This window comes from Pseudophryne corroboree, unplaced genomic scaffold (genome assembly GCF_028390025.1).
Source record: "Pseudophryne corroboree isolate aPseCor3 unplaced genomic scaffold, aPseCor3.hap2 scaffold_664, whole genome shotgun sequence".
NCBI classification, from domain to species: Eukaryota; Metazoa; Chordata; class Amphibia; order Anura; family Myobatrachidae; genus Pseudophryne; species Pseudophryne corroboree.
This window is the reverse complement of record NW_026970251.1, coordinates 265,624-286,116: the sequence shown is the minus strand read 5'-3', so window position 1 is coordinate 286,116 and position 20,493 is coordinate 265,624. Positions and strand designations below refer to the sequence as shown.

General features: G+C 47.7%; 3 non-coding genes and 3 pseudogenes across 3 annotated transcripts; all 6 read right to left on the bottom strand.

Annotated features, from left to right (window-relative positions):
* Positions 1-152: 152 nt before the first annotated feature.
* LOC135037050 (U1 spliceosomal RNA) lies at positions 153-306 on the bottom strand (annotated as a pseudogene).
* Positions 307-458: 152 nt separating this feature from the next.
* LOC135037032 (U1 spliceosomal RNA) lies at positions 459-622 on the bottom strand. The gene has a single exon (XR_010231646.1). It is a non-coding gene; the product is annotated as a U1 spliceosomal RNA (small nuclear RNA).
* Positions 623-1,320: 698 nt separating this feature from the next.
* On the bottom strand, positions 1,321-1,456 carry LOC135037045 (U1 spliceosomal RNA; annotated as a pseudogene).
* A 152-nt stretch (positions 1,457-1,608) lies between these two features.
* On the bottom strand, positions 1,609-1,772 carry LOC135037036 (U1 spliceosomal RNA). The gene has a single exon (XR_010231650.1). It is a non-coding gene; the product is annotated as a U1 spliceosomal RNA (small nuclear RNA).
* A 692-nt stretch (positions 1,773-2,464) lies between these two features.
* On the bottom strand, positions 2,465-2,606 carry LOC135037051 (U1 spliceosomal RNA; annotated as a pseudogene).
* A 152-nt stretch (positions 2,607-2,758) lies between these two features.
* On the bottom strand, positions 2,759-2,921 carry LOC135037043 (U1 spliceosomal RNA). The gene has a single exon (XR_010231656.1). It is a non-coding gene; the product is annotated as a U1 spliceosomal RNA (small nuclear RNA).
* Between the last annotated feature and the right edge of the window lie 17,572 nt (positions 2,922-20,493).

Below are 20,493 nucleotides of genomic sequence, written 5' to 3'. Positions count from 1 at the left end.
GTATGCATTGTGCGTTGGAAGGCACAAAGTAAGCAGACAGGAGAGGTCAGGATAGTGCGCAAGGGCATAGAAGGGAGCGGCTCAAGAAAAGAGAAGTGGAAACAGACAGCAAACTAGGCTGGAGAAAGACCTGAGACAAAGAGATCTAAATTATATGAGAGCCGACCAGAGGAAACACAAATTATGCAGTCAAGTGTCCCACATTTGGGGAAATCGCAGGAGCAGCACACCCAGAGTGCAATGGGTGAGCCTTGCCCTGGGAGAAGCACCTTCCTGATCATAGTATCTCACCTGGCAGGTAAATAGGAGTTGGGCTAGAGCTGGGGAGGGTCGCTGCTCGTGCACCCCCCTGTCAAGTGAAGGAGATCCAACTGAGGCAGCACAAGGGAACTCTCGAAAGAAGAACAAGGCTAGAGGAAGATCTGAGACAAAGAAATCTGACTTTTACCAGAGCTGACCAGAGGAAAGCACAAACACAGTCCCCCACTACCACAAATAATGCAGTCGAGTTTCCCACATTTGGGGAAATCACAGGGGTCAGCATACCCAGAATGCAATGAATGAACCTCACCCTGGGAGAACAATCTTCATGACCATGGTATCTCCTATGCAAAATAAGTATGATTTGGGATAGGGCTGGGGAGGGCCGCTGCTCAGGCACATCTCTGTCAAGTAAAGGAGATTCAACTGAGGCAGCACAAGGGAACTCTCATCTGGGGACAACAACTGCAGGGAGAACACATATTTTCAGATGAACATGGGAGGGCAGAAGGCTGCCTAATACTGAAGCACCCCCAAACAACAAACCAAATGCAACAACTAGTGCAAGCATTCCTGGGGGAAGGCCTGCAGCAGATTGATTTGCATATGGTAATGCCATCCAAGCAGTGGGTCAAAGTTGGCTTCAACCCTCGTCTGCATATGAAAAGAGAAAAGGGGCGTGCAGGGCATGGCGGCCTTTTGCGGCGCTTGGATGACCCCTAGTTCGCATTAAACACCTCCACCCTCCTTCGGTGTGGGGCTCATGTTGGCTATGCCCCAGCCCCTGAAGCATTCAAGCTGATTTCTTGCAGCAGCTGGGCACTGTAACAGCTCCAGAGCTGCTCTGTAAGGCAAGTAAAAGGGTGTGGGCCCTGCAGCACTACCTGTAGTTTGCATTGTGCATTGGAAGGCACAAAGTAAGCAGACGGGAGAAGTCAGGATAGTGCGCAAGGGCATAGAAGGGAGCGGCTCAAGAAAAGAGAAGTGGAAACAGACAGCAAACTAGGCTGGAGAGAGACCTGAGACAAAGAGATCTGAATTATACGAGAGCCGACAAGGGGAAACACAAATTATGCAGTCAAGTGTCCCACATTTGGGGAAATTGCAGGAGCAGCACACCCAGAGTGCAATGGGTGAGCCTTGCCCTGGGAGAAGCACCTTCATGATCATAGTATCTCACCTGGCAGGTAAGTAGGAGTTGGGCTAGAGCTGGGGAGGGTCGCTGCTCGGGCACCCCCCTGTCAAGTGAAGGAGATCCAACTGAGGCAGCACAAGGGAACTCTCGAAAGAGGAACAAGGCTAGAGGAAGATCTGAGACAAAGAAATCTGACTTTTACCAGAGCTGACCAGAGGAAAGCACAAACACAGTCCCCCTCTACCACAAATAATGCAGTAGAGTTTCCCACATTTGGGGAAATCACAGGGGTCAGCATACCCAGAATGCAATGAATGAACCTCACCCTGGGAGAACAATCTTCATGACCATGGTATCTCCTATGCAAAATAAGTATGATTTGGGATAGGGCTGGGGAGGGCCGCTGCTCAGGCACATCTCTGTCAAGTAAAGGAGATTCAACTGAGGCAGCACAAGGGAACTCTCATCTGGGGACAACAACTGCAGGGAGAACACATATTTTCAGATGAACATGGGAGGGCAGAAGGCTGCCTAATACTGAAGCACCCCCAAACAACAAACCAAATGCAACTACTAGTACAAGCATTCCTGGGGGAAGGCCTGCAGCAGATGGATTTGCATATGGTGATGTCATCCAAGCAGTGGGTCAAAGTTGGCTTCAACCCTCATCTGCATATGAAAAGAGAAAAGGGGCGTGCAGGGCATGGCGGCCTTTTGCGGCGCTTGGATGACCCCTAGTTCGCATTAAACACCTCCACCCTCCTTCGGTGTGGGGCTCATGTTGGCTATGCCCCAGCCCCTGAAGCATTCAAGCTGATTTCTTGCAGCAGCTGGGCACTGTAACAGCTCCAGAGCTGCTCTGTAAGGCAAGTAAAAGGGTGTGGGCCCTGCAGCACTACCTGTAGTTTGCATTGTGCGTTGGAAGGCACAAAGTAAGCAGATGGGAGAAGTCAGGATAGTGCGCAAGGGCATAGAAGGGAGCGGCTCAAGAAAAGAGAAGTGGAAACAGACAGCAAACTAGGCTGAAGAGAGACCTGAGACAAAGAGATCTGAATTATATGAGAGCCGACCAGGGGAAACACAAATTATGCAGTCAAGTTTCCCACATTTGGGGAAATCAAAGGGGCAGCACACCCAGAGTGCAATGGGTGAGGCTTGCCCTGGGAGAAGCACCTACATGATCATAGTATCTCACCTGGCAGGTAAGTAGGAGTTGGGCTAGAGCTGGGGAGGGTCGCTGCTCGGGCACCCCCCTGTCAAGTGAAGGAGATCCAACTGAGGCAGCACAAGGGAACTCTCGAAAGAAGAACAAGGCTAGAGGAAGATCTGAGACAAAGAAATCTGACTTTTACCAGAGCTGACCAGAGGAAAGCACAACACAGTCCCCCACTACCACAAATAATGCAGTCGAGTTTCCCACATTTGGGGAAATCACAGGGGTCATCATACCCAGAATGCAATGAATGAACCTCACCCTGGGAGAACAATCTTCATGACCATGATATCTCCTATGCAAAATAAGTATGATTTGGGATAGGGCTGGGGAGGGCCGCTGCTCAGGCACATCTCTGTCAAGTAAAGGCGATTCAACTGAGGCAGCACAAGGGAACTCTCATCTGGGGACAACAACTGCAGGGAGAACACATATTTTCAGATGAACATGGGAGGGCAGAAGGCTGCCTAATACTGAAGCACCCCCAAACAACAAACCAAATGCAACAACTAGTGCTAGCATTCCTGGGGGAAGGCCTGCAGCAGATGGATTTGCATATGGTGATGCCATCCAAGCAGTGGGTCAAAGTTGGCTTCAACCCTCGTCTGCATATGAAAAGAAAAAAGGGATGTGCAGGGCATGGCGGCCTTTTGCGGCCCTTGGATGACCCCTAATTCGCATTAAACACCTCCACCCTCCTTCGGTGTGGGGCTCATGTTGGCTATGCCCCAGCACCTGAAGCATTCCAGCTGATTTCTTGCAGCAGCTGGGCACTGTAACAGCTCCAGAGCTGCTCTGTAAGGCAACTAAAAGGGTGTGGGCCCTGCAGCACTACCTGTAGTTCGCATTGTGCGTTGGAAGGCACAAAGTAAGCAGACGGGAGAAGTCAGGATAGTGCGCAAGGGCATAGAAGGGAGCGGCTGAAGAAAAGAGAAGTGGAAACAGACAGCAAACTAGGCTGGAGAGAGACCTGAGACAAAGAGATCTGAATTATACGAGAGCCGACCAGAGGAAACACAAATTATGCAGTCAAGTGTCCCACATTTGGGGAAATCGCAGGAGCAGCACACCCAGAGTGCAATGGGTGAGCCTTGCCCTGGGAGAAGCGTGTACATTTTCGGTATCGCCTGCCTAGAGAAATGGAACCTAGATGGCATTTGGTACCGGGGACACAGTACCTCAATCAAGTCTCTAGTTGCCTCTGAATTAACGATGGATACCGGAACCACGTTTCTCACCACCCAGGCTGACAAGACCTGAGTTATCCGCTTTGCAGCAGGATGACTGCTGTGATATTTCATCTTCCTCGCAAAGGACTGCTGGACAGTCAATTGCCTACTGGAAGTAGTACAAGTGGTCTTCCGACTTCCCCTCTGGGATGACGATCGACTCCCAGCAGCAACAACAGCAGCGCCAGCAGCAGTAGGCGTTACACTCAAGGATGCATCGGAGGAATCCCAGGCAGGAGAGGACTCGTCAGACTTGCCAGTGACATGGCCTGCAGGACTATTGGCTCTCCTGTCTAAGGAGGAAATTGACACTGAGGGAGTTGGTGGTGTGGTTTGCAGGAGCTTGGTTACAAGAGGAAGGGATTTAGTGGTCAGTGGACTGCTTCCGCTGTCATCCAAAGTTTTTGAACTTGTCACTGACTTATGATTAATGCGCTGCAGGTGACGTATAAGGGAGGATGTTCTGAGGTGGTTAACGTCCTTACCCCTACTTATTACAGCTTGACAAAGGCAACACACGGCTTGACACCTGTTGTCCGCATTTGTGTACAGGATGCAAACCTTCATGTCCAAATTTATCCATCTCATCAGTCGTACCTCAGATTTGCGGTACAGGACTGTCATTGCCAATTTCAGACGTTGCTGTTTGGTCTCTCCACGGCCCAGAGAATTTTCACCAAGGTAATGGTGGAAATGATGGTTCTCCTGCGCAAGCAATGTGTCACAATTATCCCGTACTTGAGCGATCTCATAAAAGCGAGATCAAGAGAGCCGTTGCTGAACAGCGTATCACTTTCACTGAAAGTGTTACAGCAACACGGCTGGATTTTCAATATCCCAAAGTCGCAGTTGGTTCCTACGACTCGTCTGTCTTTCTTGGGCATGATTCTGGACACAGACCAGAAGAGGGTTTATCTCCCGATAGAAAAGGCCCAGGAACTCATGACTCTTGTCAGGAACCTATTGAAACCAAAACTTGTGTCAGTGCATCACTGCACTCGAGTCCTGGGAAAGATGGTGGCATCATACAAAGCCATTCCATTCGGCAGGTTCCATGCGAGGACTTTCCAATGGGACCTACTGGACAAGTGGTCTGGGTCACATTTACAGATGCATTGGTTGATCACCCTGTCCCCCAGGGTCAGGGTATCACTCCTGTGGTGGCTGCAGAGTGCTCACCTTCTCGAGTGACGCAGATTCGGCATTCAGGACTGGATCCTGGTGACCACAGATGCAAGCCTCCAAGGTTGGGGAGCAGTCACACAGGGAAGAAATTTCCAAGGTCTTTGGTCAAGTCAAGAGACTTGTCTTCACATCAACATCCTGAAACTAGGGGCCATATACAATGCCCTACGTCAAGCGGAGACCTTACTTTGCGACCAACCGGTTCTGATCCAGTCAGACAACGTCACCGCAGTGGCTCATGTAAACCGCCAAGGTGGCACAAGGAGCAGAGTGGCGATGGCACAAGCTACCTTTGCATTTTTCTCCCAAACGAAGGACACTAGAATGAAAATTTTAAAGCCTCCTGTTAGTGCTTCATCTACACGGTATAGCCCTGAATTTTCCAATGCGTAGCTCTTTGCAAAAGAGAGATATTGGCAAGGAAAAGCTGTCTTGTACCTTTGCATTTTTCTCCCAAACGAAGGACACTAGAAAGAAAATTTTAAAGCCTCCTGTTAGGCCATCATCTACACGGCATAGCCCTGAATTTTCCAATGCGTAGCTCTTTGCAAAAGAGAGATATTGGCAAGGAAAAGCTGTCTTGTACCTTTGCATTTTTCTCCCAAACGAAGGACACTAGAAAGAAAATTTTAAAGCCTCCTGTTAGGCCATCATCTACACGGCATAGCCCTGAATTTTCCAATGTGCAGCTCTTTGCAAAAGAGAGATATTGGCAAGGAAAAGCTGTCTTGTACCTTTGCATTTTTCTCCCAAACGAAGGAAACTAGAATGAAAATTTTAAAGCCTCCTGTTAGTGCTTCATCTACACAGTATAGCCCTGAATTTTCCAATGCGTAGCTCTTTGCAAAAGAGAGATATTGGCAAGGAAAAGCTGTCTTTCAACTCTTCCACAACTGAAAAACAGATAGTGTTCCCAAGCCTTCCATCCTGTAATATCTTCAGTCTCTCGTCAATGAAGAAAACAATCCCTCCAGCAGACTCTTCAACCACGATACAAGATCACAGCCAAAAGGGCGAGAAGCAACTACACTTGCGTTTAACCAAAATGGCTAAAACTTAGTGGAGGAAAGTGCAGTGCACCAAAACATAAGCTGACACAATCATGGAGAATGCGCCAGCATATATGCTCTTCTATCTATATTTTGCAAACCTGCTCTTGTCCCCTCCAGCTGCTCCATGTAGATTTGACGCCTGGCAAGGTGCATAACCCACTGACAAGCAGGCACACTCCTGCATGAGTTTTCACTCTCACTAGCAGGATGATACACATTCATTTGCATGTGCTCCACCTCTGACACACCGCCCACCCAACCACCCAGTCACCAGAGCCACCCACAAGCCAACTGGCTCCGTGATTTAATTTGCACAGTGCAGTCATCCAGGCAGCATGTCCTTCTCAATGGAATAATCTCTGGTTCCATGGAATCTTCCGCATTGGAATGCTGCGGAACAAAAAGGATTTAAACATTCAGCTTGCTAGCATTCAATGTACCTGCGGCTTGGCTCTAGCACATGGGTCTTCATCCTGTGGCCCTCCAGCTGCTGTGAAACTACACATCCCAGCATGCCCTGCCACAGTTTTGCTATTAAGGTATGCTAAAACTGAGGCAGGGCATGCTGGTATATGTAGTTCCACAGCAGCTGGAGGGTCGCAGGTTGAAGACCCATATTCTAGCATGCCTGTTCTATGATGCATGTTCCGTGATGTCACAATCAGCTTGGAATGGGGTGTCTAGCATGCATTTGCTGACAGCCACTTGAGGGAGACACACATCAGGAGATGCAGCATATCGGAGGTCTTCGATGCCTTTCCAGCAAATGCACACCACCAGCTGCTGGTCTGGACACAAAACAATACCCACAATTGAAGGCTCAAAATGCCCAACTACAGGATTAATGTAAGTAGTGAATTTAGGAATGAATTTAGAAGTAGGAAATTAAGTTAGTTCACAAGTACATTCAAATTCCGATCTAAAGTCTAGGTAGGCCTCACGTCCTGGCAGCCCCCAGCATTTAAAAATGCCTTGATTAGAGGTAGGGAATTAAATGTAGATAAGAAGTAGACACAAAATAACACTCCACAGAGCAATTATCAGGTGTCTTTATCAATTGTTGCATTTAAAAAATCAAGCAATTAGGGAACACAATGTTGCGACAATGTAACCCTATTTGCAAAATAGTACTAAATAAGTTTGTCGATGTAAGACATTTGCAAAGGCGCAAACAAAACACGCTGGAAAATGCAACCGAATCTGTTTTTGGAGGTTAGAATAGATGCAGGATCAAGTAGCTCAATGGGTAGGGTGTTTGATTAGAATTCAACAGGTTATAGATTTGAATCCTGGGTATGATAGTTTGAGGTGTTATTTAATAAAGTATGTTTATATATTAGTCACACATGGCTTACTTGTACAAATGGCATGTCACCAGTTAGTGCTGACTGCTGATATGCCATTTGCACAAACACGCCATGTGTGACTGTATATGCATTTAAGGAGGGCACCCCGGCAATACCACAAACCATTGAGTGTCAAGTATACTAGATATATCTTCATATCTCATGTGCTTTCTCTGAGACCAATCTTGTTATGCCCCTTCCCCACAAGGCATGCGCCTTTTGTCCATATTGCAAAAATGGGGAGGGGAGGGGGGGGGCATATAATTCTCTGTCACAGGGCACCAAAAAGTCTAGTTATGGCTCTGGTATGCATTATGTAATCTGGCAGACCATATCTCCAACACTGGCTGGTTGGAATAGAAATCCGGTTATCTATGTGAGCAAATGACCATCAACGATTTACTCTCAAACACTAGAAAATGGACAAACATGGTCCCCTAAACAAATTGGTTAAATTTTGGGTTTAACCAATTTGTGTAATGACCATTTTTGACCACTTTTCTAGTGTTTGGGAGCAAATGGTTAATTGACATTTGCTACTATACATTACCAGATTTTCATTCCATCCATCCAGACTGGATAGATAGCCTGACAGATAATTGTGTAGTGTACGCCCAGGATAACTGTCAGTTGTGCTTTCTTTTATGACGGCACATAAATGGGTGGGCAGATCCAGAGCAAGCACTGCCCACTCATGCATAGTTGTCAACTGATGTGAAGTTCCAGGGGGCAATCTCAGTTATAAAGAAAAGTATCTGGAAATTGTCCCTAGTTTAAAAAAAAAATAAAAAAAAAATTGATCAACTCCATTTATTTAGTATGATATCCCAGCAGTCAGAACAACATACTTTATTAAATAACACATCTCAAACTACCATACCCAGGATTCAAACCTATAACCTGTTGAATTCTAATCAAACACCCTACCTATTGAGCTATTTGATCCTGCATAAAAATTGTGAACATTATATGAAGCTATTGGTACTTTGCAAAAAAAAAGTATCAGCATTACAACGCAGCAGATCCATGCAGTTTGCAGCCACACACTACATGTATCTGCTCAGCCACAATGCTGATTATTTCTTCACAAAGTACAAGGTGAGCTCCAAACAGAATTCTCTAGCTTAGAATTATACCTTTCTATGCCAAACCTAGAAGTCGGGCCCCCCACCCTGGGATCCCCCAGAGGGAGGCCTGCACCGTCATGCGGCAGGCTTGTCCGTTTTGGAAGCAGGCTGATGGGCAGCCCAGGCTTGCTTCAGTCTGGGCTTGGCAGGTCTGGAAGCATGAGCTTGCTTTGGGTATGCCTGACCTTGGGTACGCTTTACCTGAGGGATGAAAGGGCCAAGGGAAAGTACTTTTAGCCTTCTGCGTGGTAGGAGTCATACGAGGTAGGCAAGCTGTTTTAGCAGTAGCCAGATCAGCTACAATCTTATTGAGGTCTTCTCCAAAGAGAGTGTCTCCCTTGAAAGGAAGCACCTCCAGGGTTTTCTTGGAATCCATATCCACCGACCAGGATCTCAACCAGCTGTATAAAGTATTACCTTGGAACTGGCTCTCCACTCCCCATTATCTGGTTATCATGGCTTCCTCCGCCAGTGTCCAGACTCGCTTGCTGAAGCTCGGCCACTTCTTCCTAGCAGCAGGCTCCTGGATCACTGGGCAGCAGAGGTGCTTGGGAGCCGGAAGGGGGCGGAGCAATCAGGCAGGCAGTTGCAGTGCTGCCCAGCTATCTGTGGTGTGAGAAGAAGCAGGGGCACCCCACCGCTGGCAGTGCTGCAGCTAGCGGTGGTGGCAGCGGCGAGGCTGCTGGGCTGGGTCTTGAAAAAGGTGGAAAGAAGGGTGTTACGGCATGGAATGTACAAACTGCGAGACCCTGCTGGTAGCGCCTTTGTCTATTTAGTAGGAAGGGCACGTAACAGCCGGGGGGCAATGGAGGAAGCCCCTTTAGGGCTGGAGCCCCTTCAGGGCTGGAGCCCGGCGGCAACTGACTCCGTTGTCTCTGGCAGTTCTGCCCCTGGACTAGAGGAATGGTCAAGAACATGGCAACATTTAATGCCAAAAAATGCAAAATCATACACGTCTCAAAAATGCAAAGGCTAACTATAATATTAAGGGCATTATAATGGCAAGAGGAAAGCTATCTAAGTATTACTATTTCAGGTGAGCAATGTAACAAAGCAATAGGAAAGGCAAGTCAGATGCTTGTTTGCATAGGTTAAAGAACCAGTAGCAGAAAAAAGTAATACAGGTTGAGTATCCTATATCCAAATATTCCGAAATACGGAATATTCCGAAATACGGACTTTTTTGAGTGAGACTGAGATAGTGAAACCTTTGTTTTTTGATGGCTCAGTGTACACAAACTTTGTTTAATACTCAAAGTTATTAAAAATATTGTATTAAATGAACTTCAGACTGTGTGTATAAGGTGTATATGACACATGAATGAATTCTGTGAATGTACACACACTTTGTTTAATGCACAAAGTTATAAAAAATATTGGCTAAAATGACCTTCAGGCTGTGTGTATAAGGTGTATATGAAACATAAATGCATTCTGTGCTTAGATTTAGGTCCCATCACCATAATATCTCGTTATGGTATGCAATTATTCCAAAATACAGAAAAATCCGATATCCAAAATTCCTCTGGTCCCAAGCATTTTGGATAAGGGATACTCAACCTGTAATGCCACTGTATAGGTCCTTGGTACAGCCACATTTAGAATCCTGTGTTCAGTTCCAGAAGCCATATCTCCAGAAGGCTGTAAATACATTAGGGCAACTAAAATTGTGCATGGCCTACATCACAAAACTTACCTGGAAATACAAAAAAATGTTGATGTGTATAGTTTGGAGAAGGGAAGAGGGAACATACAGTAATAGAAACATTTAAATATATAGGGAGGAATGTAATAGGGTGTGAGAATCAGAAAGTGAGAGATTTTGTGTTTTTTCCTGTTTTTTTTTTTTTTTATTGTTTGTTTTTTAAAGTGGCAATCCTTTACATGGCAAAACCAGGTTGATATTTGCCATGTAAAGGATTGCCACCGTGGGCATGTGTAGAAGGGGCACTGCTACTGTTGGCATTATGTGTGTAAGCTGCACTGATATGGTGGTTATGTGTATAAAGGGCACTGCGACTGTGGGTATTATTATTATTATTATTATTATTATTACATGCGGTGTAATGACAATAAGATAGTGCTACTGTGTGGCGTATTTTGATTTGGGGTGCTATTGTGTGGCCATGCCCCTTCCTTGTGATACCACACCTTCTTTTTTTAAGGAGCGCACTGTCCCTTTATTAAGTATTGGAGAGAGGGCCCAAATTAATAGTTTGCAGAGAGGCGCCAAACACCCTAGCACTGGCCCTTTGGTAGGGGACAGGATTTGCTTCTGCTTGTGCACATATGTTATGATTGCCAGCCAACAGCACTGGTTTTGCCTATAACACTAACTATAAATATTTTGAATTGGTCCTGGACCACCAATCCAAGGCACCCCTGCAAGTGTCCTGAGGCACCCCAGGGTGCAGTTTGAGAACCACTGGTCTAGTGAGTACCCAGGATAATTATTGTAGCTGGTCTGCGGGTAACAGCTCTCAGATCCACTTCTAGAAAAAATGCAGCAATGTAATTTGAGTGACAAACTGCAGAGATGAACCCTTTCTGTGACTGCTGCACAGGGATCACACAAACTCTATTCATAGGGCTGACTTCACTTAGGGGAGATGTTCTCACCCCGCAAAGAAGTGCGAGTATATACCGCACTTACGGTACCATTGGATTTACAGATATTTTCTTGCAATACACTATGGGGGTCATTCTGAGTTGATTGCTCGCTAGCAGTTTTTAGCAGCCATGCAAACGCATTGTCGCTGCCCACTGGAGAGTGTATATTCACTTTGGAGAAGTGCGAACACTTGAGCAGCAGAGCGCCTGCAAAATCGTTTCAAAATAAGACCAGCACTGTAGTTACACTTCGTGTGCGTTGATTCTAACAACCGAGGGACGGCTTTTGATGTCACACACCCATCCAGCGAATGCCCAGCCACGTCTGCATTTCTTCTGCCACGCCTGCATTTTTCCAAGCACTCCCTGAAAACGGTCAGTTGACACCCAGAAACGCCCTCTTTCTGTCAATCTCCTTGTGGCCTGTTCTGTGATTGGAATAATCGCTAGAACTAGTGCAAAACCACAATGGACTTTGTACCCGTACGATGCGCATGCACATTACGGAGCATGCGCATGCACAGATTAGCCATTTTTTTTCAACTGATTGCTACGCAGCGAACAACGGCAGCAAGCGATCAACTCGGAATGACCCCCTATATACATAGAAACATGGATTTTTACTGCAGGAATTATGGTTAGTTTAGGGGTATCGGTTAGGGTCAACAGAGGTGTAGCTAGGGGTCCAAGCGCCCCTGGCAAAGTAAGGGACTGGCGCCCCCCCTTTCGATAAAGCATTGCAGTCCATTGGCGGTTACCATGTTGGAGCCACAGCAACTGACCCCCTCCCCCACACGCTGCCCTACATCATCGGCTGGGATTCACTGTTGGTGTGAAGCCACTGGGAACATCCTGGTAGCATTAGCAGCAGTCTGTGTCATAGATAGGGAAGGCAGAAGGTTAACTAGCTAATAGCAGTCTGTTGGCAGCAGAGGCTGGGCGGGGGGCTGAGAATGAGCCAACGCTGATCAGTGTCCAGTCTGCTCAGACAAAAATATTTTGTGATCAGGGCTGGTTCTAGACCAAAGGAGCCAATGGCAAAAATTTCCTTTGGCACCCCCCCCCCCCACACACACACATACACACACACACACACACACACACACACCAAAAAAGAACATATCCCAGTTTAACATAACGCTATGTGGTGCAAGGTGTGGAGCTGGTCACTTGTATCAGACCTCTGACATTTGCCTTTTCACCCATATTGCATACTTTTTCTTGCAGGTTGTGTCTTAATTCAAGAAGTGTTCTAAGTACTTCAGCTTAGTATCTTTACTGACCCCTCTTTACCCCACACTACATAACTGACCCCTCTATACCCTACACTACATCACTGACCTTTCTATAACCATCACTGCATTACTGACCCCTCTATACAGTACACTGACCTCTATATACCTGCTAGTACATCCCTGATGCCTATATTCCCTAAGCTAAATCCCTGACGCCTCTATTCCCTACGCTACATCCCTGATGCCTCTATTCCCTATGCTACATCCCTGACGCCTCTATACCCTACGCTACATCCCTGATGCCTCTATTCCCTACGCTACATTCCTGATGCCTCTATAACCTACGCTACAACCCTGACGCCTCTATACCCTACGCTACATCCCTGACGCCTCTATACAGTACAATGCATTACTGATCCCTCTAGACCATACATCCTCATTACATCAGAGAGATAGTGAAACACTGGAAAAAATAAGGATAAAGTGGACTACAGAAACTGATGCTCTAAACAAAGGAGAGAGAGAGAAAAGCACAAGGGAAAGTGGGCAATCGGAACACCATAGAGAGAGGAGAGATAGAAATGCCTGAAAAAGTAAAGGGGGTTGGGTATGGCATCCGGCGCTCGGGATTCCAGCAGTCACATGATACCTAATCCTAATCCTAACCCTCTGGGGGGGTGGCGGATAGGGCTAACCCTCAGGGGGTGGCAGCTAGGACTAACCCCCCCCCCCTCCTAGTGCCTTCCCTAACACCCCCTCCCCCGGTCCTAACCCTCCCTCCAATACTCGCCTTCGGGATGTTGGCTGTCTGTGTGCCGGCACCAGTCTCCCAAGTGGTGTCAGGATTCCAACATCGGTCAAATGACCGCCGGTATACCGTCTGCCGGGATGGTAAATGTATCCTGAGGACAGGTAGTGAGTGTGGAGGGATAGGTGGTTCAGTAAAATGTAACAGCTCAAACTGCGATCATTCACTGATAAATTGATTTATAGCTCTCCCTTTTTAACCATTGCAGTCATAAAAGCAATGTTTTTTAAACTTTTAAATAAAGCTTGTTAGCATCCCCAGCACACTGTATATGCTGGGAGATGTAGTTCTCAATATGAAAACATTTAATTACTGTATGAACTCTAATTCCCCAACTGAAACCTCTCACAAACACACACTCCTAAATCTAGCACACACACACACACACACACACACACACACACACACACACACACACATTTCCCCAGTACTGACAACTCTCATCACTTCCACACACTGACAACTCCCTCCTGCTCCTCTCCCCACTGACACTGACAGCTCCCTCACAGTCACACACATCCTCCACCCCCCCACCCCCCCCCCCCACACACACACTGAAAGCACACATGCACAAATCCCCCCCTCCTCGACACTAACTGTCACGGACTGCTTGGGCAGCAGGGGGCAGGCTCTGACTTGAAGTGCTGAAATTCAACAGCTCTCTCGAACTTGCAAGGCATGGCTGTGCAGCTGTCTCCAGCCATCTCCTTGCCCACTGTGTAATTTGTGGCGTTCTCTGATGTTCCCCGCTCTGCCTCTACAACCGGCACATAATGTACAGCAGTGGTGACTCCTGAGTATGGGCCTGGAGAACTCCGCCTACCGGGGGGTAGGGATTAATAATTTCAAAGGGGCAGAGCTAGGAGTGAAGCAGTGGACAGCAGTTGAGGGGCGTTTCAAACTGTAACAGGGTTGGGACAATTTCAGTATCCTTCCCTCACCGTCTAATTGGTCAGTCCCACGCTGATTGCCATAGCGCCCTTTCGAGACTGCAGAACTCTATCCCTTAGCCACGGTTGGCACAGCTGGATGGTGCCCCTGGCAAGTGCCATCCTGGCCAAGGGGTAGATACGCCCCTGAGGGTCAGGGCCAGAAACAGAAATCTCGGGGCCCAGTACACTGATATCTCTGGGGCCCCCTCAACCCCCCCTTAACTTGGCAGAGGGATCTTTAAAAAAAAAATGGAGCCTTTGACTCGGACCGTCAGTGAGGCCGGCAGGTGGTTTTCATACTGGGCTATCCAGCTCTTCGGTGGCGGTGGCAGGGACATTCAGAAAAGGGCCAGCACAGCAACATGCATAATAATGGCAATACAGTATGGACCACAGGGACTGGACAAAGTGATGGGGTAAAAGGAGGGGGGAGGGTTTAGTTGGCCTGTTAATTGTTTTCCTGCTTAAATTGAGCAGTTGGTGGATACACTTTAAAAAGCAATATTGGCACTGTGGCCCCATTATTTCAGTTCTTAATACTTGGAGCCCTGAACAAGTGTCCCCTTGGTCCCCCCTGTCACCGGGCCTGTTCAGGCGTTACCTATGGAGAAGCTGCGACATGACATCCTAGGACACGATACTGCACCATGCATCACCATTATATTTCAGTGTGCCTTGTCAATATTTAAATCTTGTTCTGTGTGACGTGAGTTGTAAATGGTTGAAAATCTCTGTGCTACAGTATCGTCACCATGTAGTTATAACAACACCGCAAAACCACCAAAAGACGTGTTTTGGTAGAGGGACTGCTGGAGGGGCCCATTGGGGCCCCCAGTTTGCTACCCCACCCCAGTATACCTGTGCTGTAGCCAGTGGAAGGGGCACTATCTTCCCGGTGATCTCTTCGGGAAGATGGTGCCGCACATAGAAAGCAAAGACTCTGGCTGCACTCTCCTGCCCTCGCTCTAAGCAAGGTGATCGGGCCACAAAAGGACCCCTGTCGGACCCCTGCCGGACCCCGGCCTGTGGGCCACAAAAGGATGCATTGGGGGCGGCATGCGGCCCATGGGTTTGACACCCCTGCCCTAGAGTATCAAAATTTGTTTCACGGCACCCCTAGGCCAAAGTTTTTTTTATTGAGAAATTCAGAAAAAAATATAAAATTAAGTAAATTGTGTTTATAGCATGTCATCCTCAGGTTCAGTTATGTTGTGAGGGAATGGTTTTGCCAATTTAATAAAGTATAAATAATTTTAATTGGTCCTGGACCACCAAACTATGCTACCAGTGCAAGAACCCCAGTTTGGAAACTACTGCAATAAAATAAACCTTTTTTGTTTTTTTTAAACTACATGTAATACACCTTAGAGCTCAGTTCCTAAAAGGTTTTAAACCCTTGCATACAGTAAACTACACATATTTAAAAATCCTACACCGGGCACAAGTGCTCACGGGCCAATTTCATGGCAGTCTCGGATAGGAGGGCATTGTGGATTCACCAAGGGAATGCTGATGCTGACTCCAAGAAGAAAGGGAGTCTCTTCCCTATGAAGGTGAAGCCTTGTTTGGCGACGGCCTAGTTAATTTGATCTCGGCAGCTCCCGCAGGTAAGTCATCCTTCTTGCCCTATGTTCCCTCTCAACGGATGAAGACGCATCATTATCTGACGCAGTCATTTCGGCCCAATAGATATGCAAGAAGTTAAGATTCCCCTTTCTTTGCAGGTAGAGGAAGGAAAAGAGGGAAGAGGTCTGTAGCCTCTTCAAGATCGCAGGAGCAGAGATCGTCCTCTGCTTCTGCCAAATCCACTGCATGACGCTGGGGCTCTCTTGCAGGAGCCCGCACCAGTGGGGGGCACGTCTAAAACTCTTCTGTCAGTTCTAGATTCATTCGGACCTGGACTCGTGGGTTTTACAAATAGTGTCCCAAGGGTACAAACTGGGGTTTCAAGACGTTCCCCCTCACCGATTGTTCAAATCAGCCTTAGTCAGCAGGGAGAAGGTTTTTATTCAAGCCTCTTCGTGGTCCCGAAGCCGGACGGCTCAGTCAGACCAATCTTAAATCTGAAATCCCTTAATTTCTACCTAAAGAAATTCAATTTCAAGATGGAATCTCTCAGGGTAGTGATCTCCAGTCCGGGGAATAAAGGAGATTTCATGGTTTTGGTAGACATAAAGGATGCCTACTTATATGTTCCCATTTAGCCACTGCATCAAGCTACCTGAGGTTTGCAATTCAGGATTGTCATTACCAATTTCAGACGTTGCCGTTTGGTCTGTCCACGGCTCCGAGGATTTTCACCAGGGTGATGGCGGAAATGATGGTCCTCCTTCGCAAGCAAGGAGTCACAATTATCCCGTACTTGGATGATCTCCTGATAAAGGCGAGATCCAGGGACCAGTTGGTGCAAAACATCTACTCTCCCTGACAGTTCTTCAACAACATGGTTGGCTCCTAAACTTGCCAAAATCGCAGTTGGTCCCAATGACGCGGTTGTTGTTTTTGGGAGTGATACTGGACACAGAAGAGGTTTTCTTCTAGTGGAAAGGCTCTGGAGATCCAGAGTCTGGTCAAACAAATTCTGAAACCAGCAAGAGTGTTAATCCATCAATGCATTCAGTTGCTGGGGAAGATGGTTGCGGCCAACGAGGCCATTCAGTTTGGCAGGTTCCATGCCAGAGTGTTCCAGTGGGACCTGTTGGACAAGTGGTCCGGATCCCACCTACACATGCACCGGAGGATAATCCTGTCTTCCAAGACCAGAATCTCACTCCATTGGTGGCTGCACAGTTCTCACCACCTAGAGGGGCGATGGTTCGGGATCCAGGACGGGATCCTAGGGACCACGGATGCAACCCTCCGAGGCTGGAGAGCAGTCACACAGGGGGAAAACATCCAAGGAAGATGGTCAAGTCTTCCTTGGATGTTTTCATCTCCACATAAATGTTCTGGAGTTAAGGGCCATTTAATAACTGCAGACACAGTGCGCACTGGGACGGGTGCCCAGCATCCTCTACAGACTAAGAGAAAAGGATTTACCGGTAGGTATTAAAATCCTATTTTCTCTAACGTCCTAGAGGATGCTGGGGACTCCGTAAGGACCATGGGGATAGACGGGCTCCGCAGGAGACATGGGCACTTTAAGAAAGACTTTAGTTCTGGGTGTGCACTGGCTCCTCCCTCTATGCCCCTCCTCCAGACCTCAGTTTGATACTGTACCCAGTGGAGACTGGGTGCTTTTCAGGAGCTCGCCTGAGCTTTCTGACAGAAAGTATTTTGTTAGGTTTTTAATTTTCAGGGAGCACTGCTGGCAACAGACTCCCTCATCGAGGGACTGAGGGGAGAGAAGCAGCCCTACTCTCTGAGTTGCAAGGTCCTGCTTCTTAGGCTACTGGACACCATTAGCTCCAGTGGGATTGGTACGCAGGATCTCACCCTCGCCGTCCGTCCCAGAGCCACGCCGCCGTCCCCCTCGCAGAGCCGGAAGATAGAAGCCGGGTGAGTATGAGAAGAAAAGAAGACTTCAGAGGCGGCAGAAGACTTCATGATCTTCACTGAGGTAACGCACAGCACTGCAGCTGTGCGCCTTTGCTCCCATACACCTCACATACTCCGGTCACTGTAAGGGTGCAGGGCGCAGGGGGGGCGCCCTGGGCAGCAATATAAACCTCTTCCGCAAAAATATAACATATATACACCTGGGCACTTTATATATGTATAAGCCCCCACCAATTTTACAGTTTAAGCGGGACAGAAGCCCGCCTCCGAGGGGGCGGGGCTTCTCCCTCAGCACTCACCAGCGCCATTTTTTCTCCACAGCACCGCTGAGAGGAAGCTCCCCGGACTCTACCCTGCTTATACCACGTTAGACAAGAGGGTTGAAAAGAGGGGGGGGGCACATAATTCGCAAATTACATACAGCAGCACTACTGGGCAAACATTAAGTTACTGTTTTATTCCTGGGTTATATAGCGCTGGGGGGTGTGCTGGCATACTCTCTCTCTGTCTCTCCAAAGGGCCTTGTGGGGAAACTGTCTTCAGAAAAAGCATTCCCTGTGTGTGTAGTGTGTCGGTACACGTGTGTCGACATGTCTGAGGAAGAAGGCTATATTAGAGAGGAGCGGGAGCAAATGAATGTGGTGTCTCCGCCGACAGCTGATTGGATGGATATGTGGAATGTTTTAAATGCTAGTGTAAACTCATTGCACAAAAGATTAGACAAGGCAGAAGCTTTGGGACAGTCAGGGTTTAAACCCATGCCTGATCCTATGTTGCAGGGACTGTCAGGGTCTCATAAGCGCCCACTATCCCAGATTGTTGACACAGATACCGACACGGATTCTGACTCCAGTGTCGATTACGATGATGCAAAGTTACAGCCAAAATTGGCAAAATCCATTCGATTTATGATTATGGCAATAAAAGATGTTTTGCACATCACAGAGGAACCCCCTGTCGCTGACAAGAGGGTACATATGTACAAGGGTAAGAAGCCTGAGGTAACCTTTCCCCCCTCACACGAGCTGAACGAGTTATGTGAAAAAGCTTGGGAATCTCCAGATAAAAGACTGCAGATTTCCAAAAGGATTCTTATGGCGTATCCTTTCCCATCAACGGATAGGTTACGATGGGAATCCTCCCCTAGGGTGGACAAAGCATTAACACGCTTATCCAAGAAGGTAGCCCTCCCGTCCCAGGATACGGCTACCCTCAAAGAGTGTGCTGACCGCAAACAGGAGATTACCCTGAAGTCCATTTATACACATTCAGGTACCTTACTCAGACCGGCAATTGCGTCGGCCTGGGTGTGTAGTGCTGTAGCGGCATGGACAAATACCTTATCTGAGGGGATGGATAGCCTAGACAAGGATACTATTTTATTGACCCTGGGGCATATAAGAGATGCTGTCCTATATATGTGTGTATGCAAACTACAGGTGGTGCTGCAGGGCCCACACCCTTTTACTTGTCTTGTAGAGCAGCTCTGAAGCTGTTACAGTGCCCAGCTGCTGCAAGAAATCAGCTTGAATGCTTCAGGGGCTTGGGCATGGCTAACATGAGCCCCACACCGAAGGAGGGTGGGGGTGTTTAATGCAAACTTGGGGTTATCCAATCGCCGCAAAAGGCCGCCATGCCCTGCATGCCCCTTTTCTCTTTTCATATACAGATGAGGGTTCCAGCCAACTTTGGCCCACTGCTTGGATGACATCACCGTATGCAAATCCGTCTGCTGCAGACCTTCCCCCAGGAATGCTTGCAATAGTTGTTGCATATGGTTTAATGTCTGAGGGTGCTTCAGTATTAGGCAGCCTTCCGCCCTCCCATGTTCATCTGAAAAGATGTGGTCTCCCTGCAGTTGTTGTCCCCAGACGAGAGTTCCCTTGTGCTTCCTCAGTTAAATCTCCTTAACTTGACGGGGCTGTGCCCGAGCAGCCGCCCTCCCCAGCCCTATCCCAAAACATACTTATCTTGCATATGAGATCTCTTGATCATGAAGATAGTTCTCTCAGGTTGAGGTTCATCCTGGCCACGCTCCCCGCTGGAGATCGCTGATGGGGACAGCAGCGGGGCTTCAGCAGAAGGGTGAGTATGTGTGGCCAGAGACCTCCCTTCCCATGTGCAGGCTTGCAGAGTCTGCCGCGCAGGATGGGGCATGTGGCACTCTCCCTCCCAGGGGCTCTTCCAGATGTAGCTCCTCAGCAGTATTTTTCCCGGGCTGCGCGGCGCTCTCCCCGACTGGCATCCGCCCTGGAACACTGCCTTCCTCAACGCAACATCAGCAGGGGGCCCTGGCCTCATCACCATCCCAGGTCTTTCTCATGTATGTATCATGTATGTGTGTGTGATATATGTATGAATCATATATGTTTGTGATACATATATATATTCCATAGACAAAAAACCTTACGGTTTCACATGTCCCATTAAGGCTTCTTAGACATGATCGAAATTTCAGAAACCTGTTGTAACTCTTCCACTCAAACTCCAAAAAGCAATGAAATTCCGATCATTAAGGCTGACGCCTTAATGGACGTGTTCCTTGCGCAATACAGATATGGTATGCCATCACAGCCTGTGGGTAAGTGCAGATTCAGCACTCTCACAGAGTGAGATTGCTGTCACTCACACAATGGTGGAGCTGCTAATTCACAGATTTGTGTGCTCATTGGAATACACACATGCAGTCTATGCAACTGAAGGTCTGAGCAGTTTTGTGGTGCTCCCATCCCACACAGTGCCCACAACCATCCCATTCAGTCAACACAACAAAGCCACCTTGTTACAACATCCTTCTAACTCCATACATCCATCTCACTTAGTATACACATTTAGCTCCCTCAAACATCTTGGTTAATTGCT